Source organism: Apostichopus japonicus, chromosome 1 (assembly GCF_037975245.1).
Source record: "Apostichopus japonicus isolate 1M-3 chromosome 1, ASM3797524v1, whole genome shotgun sequence".
In the NCBI taxonomy this organism is placed as follows: domain Eukaryota; kingdom Metazoa; phylum Echinodermata; class Holothuroidea; order Aspidochirotida; family Stichopodidae; genus Apostichopus; species Apostichopus japonicus.
In genome coordinates this window covers 10,140,522-10,150,327 of record NC_092561.1, presented here as the reverse complement: position 1 = coordinate 10,150,327, position 9,806 = coordinate 10,140,522, and the positions used below count along the sequence as shown (strand labels likewise).

Sequence of the window (9,806 nt, the reverse complement as noted above, 5' to 3'; positions counted from 1 at the left end):
CATGTTCTAACTTCTTTTTTTGGGGGGGGGGGGGGTATGTCGTTCATCTCTATCACATAGACACCTGATGATGGTTGGGTGTGCTTCTGCTACCTTAACTAAGACTCTTCTAAGATGGGCATGTAAATATATTATTAGAGAATTATTTTGTATACAAGCATTAACAGATTAACAGAGACAGCCAGTAGCAGCGGTGAATTAGGTATAGGAGGCTGAAATTTTATGGAAACAGCCAGATGCGATTGAAGGATCTTGTGGAGGCGGGGGCATTCCCGCCCTCCCTCGTGACCGGGTTTGCGTTACTTTGACCAAACAGCGTAGTACAAAAACATAACTGGATCTATCCACTTGTACAAATAACAAATCGTAAACGAATTTAATTTTCGGTCTTCTATTTTGCTCATTTGGAACCTATGAAAGGGGTTTTCTTATATAATCGTCCCTGGTCCTACCGAGGGGATACGATTACACGGTGCTTTTTCAGGGACCTTAAGTTTCCTTGAAGAGGTCGAGTTTAATTTCCCAGATTGCGTGAAAATAATCTACCAAAGTTGATTTTGCAGCAAATTATAATAATGAAAGCAAATGAGCCTCACGGACGTACCTCAAGTAAGAGTAAATTAATGTCAATGTGCTTAATGTCTTTTCGTCGTTATATAGTCATCAATAATTGAATGCTTGATACGTGTTGCCGGAAGCCGATTAAAGCGCTAAACGTTCACTGTGATTCTCGACTGCTCATATGGTGTTAACATCTTGTCGTACAGGTTTGAGAAGTATGAAAGCATATGGACCACTTGAATGGCGTTAATATCTATTGTTAGAAACTTGTTTCAAATAAGGCATATGTGGTTCGTCATTGAGTATCGATAAAGTCCATTAGTGAGTTACGTGTTCAACATAACGGGGAGTACTTGGTATTCCAGAAATGGCAGTTATCGTCATCGGTTCATTGTTCATCAGAATGCAGTTCATTGACTTATAAAACAAATAGAATAAAGAACAAGGAATCGGATACAATTCTTCCGAGATCAAACTAGTTTTATCCTGAGACGTGTACAACTAACAGATTGACCGAAGAGTTGAAGACATCCCGAAGATCATGTATAGTATCTGTTCCCTTTCGAGGAGAATGGTGATACACACCTGACGATGATCACACAGTCACAGTCTCGATGCAAGGGGACTGGGGTTGAGAGCGGATCAGACGTTCGGTAGTTTGGTTTTTGTGCCCAGGTTCTTTCCTGGGTGACTTTTCTTAAAACAGTATCCCCGGTATTCAATCATGGGAGAATGATCGACAGATAGATTTTGCTATATCTTTAGAACTCAATTAAATAATTAAATAATGAATAAGGCAGAATTTTAGTTTTGATATGTTATAATACCCCCTCCCCCCAAAAAAAACCCAGACAACTTTGAGTCCAATAATGTTTCTGTAGCTATTCCAGTATTTTTCAAGATATGTTTTTATTCAACCACAATACGTTCGTTAAACTTCATATAAGCAACAGAGCACCCTTGGGTGGCATTCAACATCATTTGTCCTTAATAAATTTGTAATAATTATAAACATTTGAGATCATATAATCTTACATTTTCCCATTGACTTTTGTAGTGCAACTGAGGAATTAGTCCGATGGGTTGTGTACTAAACTAAAAGGTCCAGTCACTTAACTAGTGAACCTCAACTGTATAAATGGTCATTCCAAAAAACATACAAAAAATAATTGTTATAGGAATACAACCCTAGCTAGACTGAGAGCAGTGGTTTTTATCGGTCCACGGCATATCAAAGTTAATTTTGTTCCTGAAGTTATCAAAACACAATACGGGTATTATTTTGTGAACCTCAAACAAGGTTCTTAAGAATCACTGTTTCCGAAACTACCTACTATACGGTATGAGAATTTGCTACAACACTGTGGCTGGACCATATTGACAGTTTTGTTTTCTTGCAAAAGTGATATAGATTGAATTCTATGTACATTAACATTTTATCTCATGGTCTTGCTGGCTTGTATGTCTCTTGCATTGCAACGAATATAATGCTTGTTTTGGTGTAGGTAGTGTAAATCTTTGCCAACACATTTATGTCAAACAATGAGTTTAATTAAGTTCCTGCAAACCCTTGTGAACCGCATGACTGTTTGAATGTTTTGCTTGGCTTACCACAAATAACCCATTACAATAAAATTCATTCACCTTCAGAGTGACAAGAAAAAAAAACGGCTTTTAAGGAATTCGATGGCGCTAGTTTGAAACAGGGTGTTTTTTTAATATAAAATAACTATATGGCTCTTTAAAGCATCCGTAAATTCACTTTTAGGAGAATAGCGCCTCATCAGGCCACGTATTCAGTGGACGGTGGCTGCAAGCATGCCGGTCGTAGAGAGTGTCTCCACCTCTGGCCAAAGGCAAGGATTCACGTACGCCACCTAGAACGCTTCTGGTCGATTTGACCGACCCTCTGCGCATCCTCCCGGGTTCTTTTGCGACAACAAGGGAGACATGGTACGGGATCCTAGGCCACAAAAAGCACCATGTCACAGCCAGAGGTATTATCGCCAGAGGCCTGTCTTGAACCCTAGCCACGATTTACACGACCGACGAGGAATGAGTCTTTCGTCACCCTCTGTAACATCGGCCACCACATCAGCTAGTATATTATATGGTTGAATTAATATATCAAGACTTCAGCGTGGACCGCTGAAAGAGAAAAAGAATTTTTAAACGTGTATAATCATTGATGGAGTCGAACTCAGTTCATCAGGTTACCAGTCCACTACTCTACCCTCTGAACCATTTGACGAGTTAACTTTCTACGAGCGTAAATTAGTATTGTTGGTTGGATACAATCTATTGGTAACAGTGAACGACATAGGCCGTCTTCCATGGCTTGCTTTTCGCTTCCTTTGCTCAATTTTTCAGGGGAATGGTGTTACTGTAGCTTAAAATGCGGAGAATAATCACGAGATTCATAATTTGCTATGCCAACAACACGATTGTTGCACATTACTCTAAAAATGCAGTAAAACTGTAGTATTTTAATTGATTATGGGACATGCCTGATTTTGACCAACTGACCAATCATAGGGCTGCTTCTCGTGACCTTTTGACCCGGCCCGAACTTATTTTGTTTACATCTACTGTAGCTAGCCTAGAGCACGCACTGTCTGCATATAGAGCCTGTAGCCCATCCATTGTTCCAATCTATCGGAGATGGCAGTCCAAATGATCAGAAAACGTTTTGACAAAGGTAAGAATAGAATAACTGTAGACGCAAAAAAAAGTCATAAAATATATGTGTACACTTGTATGATATTGTAGGCAAATGAGGTCGAAATTTCTGTTGATTAAGTACGTAGGCCTACGCTGCAAAGTTGTAACGCCCAACGCCGGTTGGGATAGCGATATTGCATTAGCCTACATTATATATCTGCCTGACCAATGTCTTCGTTGACATTAGACTTAGCAAACAATATAGGCTATGCCTATGCTTGGCCTAGTTTATGATGTCCTCATACGGACGATTGAACTTTGGTACATCCAATGTTGTTTATGCCTAGATTTCTAATCGAGGAATTGCTGCAGTGAGCAGGGTTGACTTTCGTATCAATTTGTATTGGCGTAGGCCTACGCCTAATGTTAGTTGTTGCTCCTATTTAGTTTTAACATAATAAATAATCAGAACCATTCTTGGCATGGGCCTACTTAAGTGATGGTGACGTTAGATCGTAGATGGTATACTTGCTCAGACTAACCCTAATGATTAGCCTACTGGCATAGATGCTAGACTTATCCATTTGCCAAATTTGCTTGATTTATAATTGTAATTACTGTAACTGTACATTAGATGCAATTGGGCTAGGCTTTGCACAAGTCAATAAGAGACAAAGACGTTTTGATAAAACAACCAAGGTTTTGCAAAGCAACTGTATGTCACTTTCAGATAGAGGAGGTTTCCTGAGGGATTTTAATTGTTTTACATTTTTTTAATTTGATTTCAGATCTAGATACCTCTATTGAAGATCACCAAACAGAAATTGATGAACCTCTGGAAAAACAACTCCTCTGATCATCAAAGTTGGCTTCTTCCTCATCAAGGTCACAGAATGTGCTACCAGAGGAGTGTATATTCTATAATATGAAGGAAGGCCTTTAGCAAATCTAAATAACTAGCAATTATAATTTATTTCCAGAGTCATCATCAAATATCTTAAAAAAGTATCATCTATTTGCAAGTACCCCATGTTTTTGTTGCTTTCAAATGTGAAATATAATTACATAAGTGAAACAAGTGTGAAAAATTAGTGAGGATATACATTGGTGTACATACAGAAATGCACATTGATGAAAAATATTAATTCTAATAAAAAACCAACTTCCCACTTCGTTTGACCTAAAGTACATACAGTTGATGTGTTTTGGCTGCCAGTTGGTCATCATATCAGTCGACCTCTATTATCTAGGCTACATGTCACTGTTTTCAGCCACATGTGCTTTCGATGCGGACAGTGACATAAGTATTACAGGTCATGTGACGTTTGTTCATCAACTCAGCTGGATCAGATTGTGCATCAGTCTTCGCTCCCGTTCTGAATCGTTTGGTCCGGTAGTAGCCCTGGCTCCGATCATTGTGGTCATACTTGTATCTGTTTTGTATTCGTCTTTCATACACTATTGTATGTATAGTTATAGGACTCTATTTCGGTATTGAGACCTCGTTTGTGACAATTTCGTTTAAGTGCATGTTTTCTACCTATTATTGAGGGCTTCGTGCCGATGTATTGTTTGCACTGTGGCTGATTATAGTAATAGATTGCAAAATCTCAGCGCTCCTTCTCTACTCTTTAATCTATGTGTTATATTCTTTGCATGTAATAGCGAGGTTCAAGGCTCATCGTTAGTAACATATTGCCATCGAAGCCGCATTCGTTTCCATACCACCACCAGTCCTCAGTAGGGAATATTAAGGCACCAACCCCCCCCCCCCATACCCCGAATCTTAGACTGAGTTAACGTTACAATATGCCCTATAATTTATACAGAAAGCAGAAGCCAGTGTGTCATGAATTTCTGACCACCAGAAATCTATTTATACCACAGAAACCAAAGAAAAGTTGTAATGAAACTGGTCTCAATCAAGAATAATACATTCCTATCAAGGTTCGAGGTCAGAGCTCAAGTAGATATAGAGATATCACAGCTAAAGTTCCTTCTGGTCAATCCTCAAAAACAACAAAATGTTTGGTTACCTTGGCAACAGCACTACTTTCTGAAGTCATCATAATAGCATTGAGTATTCTATGATACCATATTTCACATGTATATGTAACGTTCAGTCATAAATTATTACATACAACCTCTGTATTGTTTTTTAAACAGGTCGGTAGATTTTCTCAAAAAGTCTAATCAACGAGTAAAGGGCGCCCTCTATTTGGTTTTCTGTTAATTGTTCCCCCAGTCAGCATTGGACAAATGTCAAATTTGGTGGGCTTTTTGTTCTCCAGAAGACCCTCCATAGGGATTGTTTTATATTACTCTACTCTTCCACCCTGGCTATTAAAAAAACTTCCAAATTCATCATAGCCATATATGGGCAGCTAGCCGCCATTTTGGTTCTTGGCACAGCCGTGTGCACATTTGGTCGCTGCCAACAAACAGAAAACCAAACCTTATATCAAATTGTACTCATTTTCACTCAAATCAAGTATTCCCTAAAAAATTGAGCAAAATCCAAAAACTAAGCACTTTTTTGGCACATGGAAGACGGCCTAACACTGCCTTCAACGAAATCTCTATTCATCCTGTTTTACACTCATTAGAACAACGGATCTGAATATATTTATTAACAAGAAGCTCACGCTTGTCTTTGTTTACATTGCATCAAGCAGTAAGAATGTCGTTTCCTTCCAAGACGTAAATGTACAAAAGGCTTAAGCCCCGATACTATCGATGACTTCGAAGAAAGCAGTAAAAGACAAACGGATTCCGTGAAATCTTCTTTCTCACAAAAGGTTGCTTAAGATCATGCTCGCAAGAGAGGTCTTGCTGTAAGTTGTGTTCTTTTACAACTATATTCTATGCAGACGATCATGAACTGGAGTAAGCCTGAAATTTCAACAAACAATACCTATTCACATTTCAGTACCGTTTTGAATGAGAATGGGACAATGCAAAGTCAACACGTTAACTTCATGTGACTAATCTTATTTAGGGATCTGAATGGCTGGAAATAGCACGGTTATTAGAAACCCGAAACAGGATTCATAGGGTTTCGAGTTTATGCAAGTAGATTTGGGAAACACGGGGATCGGGAATTCGTCAACTACAAGACTTTGTTTAGTCCGCAGTGAATAAATGTGCTTATTGATCCTCTGAAACTGCGGCATTTTCGTGGATAGGTCCCCCCCCCGCCCCCAAATGACTGTGTTCCACATATTATACAGAAGTGTGTATTTAGCTTAATACAAAGTATTAGAATCATCTTTTTAAATATCAAATGTTGATCTATTAGCAACCAACTTGATCACGTCGTTTACAATTGTTGCATTTTGAAAGACTGAATGGTAATGAGGAAGGGACGGTGACGAGGACGGGGTTTGTATGTTTTTATAGCTTTTATATGTGCAATGCACTACATATGTCAATTTCTTTATTCCAGTATAAATTATAACATTTATAAATAGGACACATAAAAATGATACATAAAAGACGTAAACATGTACAAAAATGAAAGCATGAACAAAAACAAGAAGTAAGATAGAGGATTAGAAGTTTTGAAGATTAAAGATTAAAAGGATTATAACAGAGATTCTAAGAACCCATTTTGAATACAAATGGCTGCTCTGTAGATAAATGAGTTCTTAAAAAGCATAATTCTAAAAGATGGCAAGATAGTAGGATTACGTAGATTGTACTTGCTGGTTCTATTGCACAGAGAGATCAACTCTGAGTGAAGTGGGTGATCTTTAGAACTATGTATATTCTTAGCTAGTCTTATGAATTCATTTTTAGCAGCAGTGTTTACTTTACCAACAAGGCTTTCAAAGTCGAGATTAAATATTTTGGAGCAGTATTTCAAGAAACTTCTAATTCTTTTCTTGTCCTTTTCAAGTAGAAAGTGATACCAGACAGGAACTGCATATACAATCACTGGCAGAATTGATGAGCTGAAAACCTAATCTCTAACATTAGAATGAAAATAAGGAGTAATGTATGCCAACGTTGATACAATATAATACACCTTAGACATCGATTTAGATATATGTTTAGTAAAGGTTAACTTGGCGTCAATATCAACTCCTAAGTACATAGTATGAGACACCCGCTCAACAATGGAGCCTTGAACATAAGTTTTCTGATCCCTGGTCTGAATGAGACCTTGATGTTTAATGTTAATGTTTTCAAAAATTATTTCTTTAGATTTCTTTGGATTAAGTAAGAGGTTCTTCTGCTCACACAAATTGACCATATTACCAATACAGGATTTATAGTCATTTTGATTTTCAAGGTGTGTCCGCTTTGAAATGTTACAGGATATAGCTGTATCATCAACGTACTTAATTACATCACACCCCATAGAAGAACGTAAATCATCTGTGTATATTGTAAAAAGTAACGCAGATAGAGGACCTCCCTGGGGGACTCCCACTGTAATATTTGATTCCTCTGAATAACCTTTCTGTAGCTTGACTTGTCGGGACCATCCTTGTAAAAAATTAGCCAACCAATGTATAAGCCATGGCTCATCGATAAAACTACACAAACCTTCGATTAACCGATTTGGTAAAACCGTATTAAAAGCACTTGAAAAATCTAAGAATAAAACTTTAGTGACTGTTGTGTCACTCTGATTTAAACCAGAAACAACACAATGTACGAGCTTGAGTATAGCATCTGTGCAGGACACGCCTTTTTTGTAGGCAAACTGATTTTTATCACTGTGTGATACGATGGCCTGCGTCAAGTATGGAAATAATAATTTTTGCATACAGTTAAAACCAATGCTGGACATGTCAATTGGTCTAAAATCATTTACAGAAGTTGGAAAAGAGATTTTAGGCACAGGTGATGTTTTAGCATGCTTCCATAGGGACGGAATTGAATTCTCAATTAAACTTACATTATATAAATTAGTGAATATGCCAGCTAATTCTTCAGAGCAATACTTGTACACCCACCAGGGAATTTGATCAAAACCAGACGCAATTCCTATCTTAACAAGTCCAAATTGTCTTTTTACATCTTTCTTTAGTATAACTGGTGGTTCAGCAGTTGATAGGTCTGGTAGTATAAGTGAAATATCTTTGCTCGAAGCATCATTAAAACGTCCGAAGTGTTGACTTAATTTTTGACCAAACTCATCATTTACCAAGTTTCTATGCTGTTCATTCGGTTTCCGTATTGATTTGAGTAGATCCCAGAGAGACTGTTTGTCTGTTGTTACCTTTTGAAAGTATTCATTCCTCCTCTTGAACACATGTTTGTTTATTTGCCTCTGTAACCTGTTCCGTAGAGTAGTGTCACCATCATAAATTGCTTCCTTTTTCTCTTTCTCCAACTGCTTGATCTTATCATCGGCTGGCAATCTTTTCATAACTTCTGAGTGTGACATTGTCCTATAAGGGATGCAGATATCAGTTGTAAAATTGATCTAAGATGATACTACTTGTGTCAATTCATCTAATGTGTCACACGTATCTGTAAAAACATTCCAATCTGTTGAATCCAACATCACTCGTAAATTGTCAACATTACTCTTCCTGGTGTCTCTTTCCTTTGGTCTTGGAATCTTTTGAACTTCTCGATAACGTTCTGTGTATCGTGTCATAATTAGAACACTGAAATGATCTGATGTAGCTATAGGATGCATTTTCTTGGCAGTGAAGTAACTCCAACCTTTGGAAAGGTGACAAAATTTACGAGGTTGTTGTAGCCCATTGTTTCGAGGAATGGTAAACGGTCCCTGTTGAGATCCCCAACAATAATGATATATGAACGCGGATTCTCCATTAAAATTGATGTTAAAGCATTTTTCAACGCTGCGTTCGAAACCGTGAAGTTTGCTGAAGGGCGAGTATACACATTTACGATAGTCATGTTTGATATGTCACTGGGCAGAAACCGAGGACGAGCTCTCACAGCAAGTAACTCAATGTCTAGTGTTGACAAGGTGAAACACACTTTGGGAGTATTGATAGACCAATCCTTCGAAATGTAGGTCATCAAACCACCGCCATTAGCCGTGAATCCGCGATCTTGGCGGAACATGTGGAAATTCTGCATTTGAAGAGCCTCGTCAGCGACTTGGTGTTGAACATTCTCACCTTCCCATTTGTTTCCAACTGTTTGAAGTTTCGTTTCTTGCAAGGCAATAAAACATAGGTTCGGCACATGGGCGTCAGCAGGTTTCAGAAGGTGGGGGGGGGGGGACACTATACTATCTAAGCGGAGCGCCACCATTGGTTGGCGCGTAGCGTATCAGAAAATTGTGGGTACATAAGACCCCCTAGATCGCAGGAGACGGCCTTCCTGAGTCGTTTTTAGTTACATCAGAACCAGATCTGTGAGGAGAAATTTTGTCTCACAAAACTAAATTCCGACAGAAAGTACTGGTAGAAAGATGCCGTTCTGACACCAAGGGAAACGAATTACACAGCGTCCATCTCAAACGAAATATTTTCGGTAGTTTGGTATCATATAATACCCTGCATACAGGCAGAATACTGTCTGTAGGGCCTAAAATATATGATATTACCTTCCTGGTGGGGTCTTCGACTTGTTTTCAAGTTGAAATGCGT

At 38.3% G+C, this 9,806-nt stretch overlaps 1 long non-coding RNA gene across 1 annotated transcript in view; it reads right to left on the bottom strand.

The window, feature by feature from the left end:
• Positions 1-1,504: 1,504 nt before the first annotated feature.
• Positions 1,505-9,806, bottom strand: part of LOC139967060 (uncharacterized) — a 22,149-nt gene continuing 13,847 nt past the window's right edge. Inside the window, exon 4 of the long non-coding RNA XR_011792838.1 lies at positions 1,505-2,709. This is a non-coding gene — a long non-coding RNA (uncharacterized lncRNA). The remainder of the gene's footprint in view (positions 2,710-9,806) is intronic.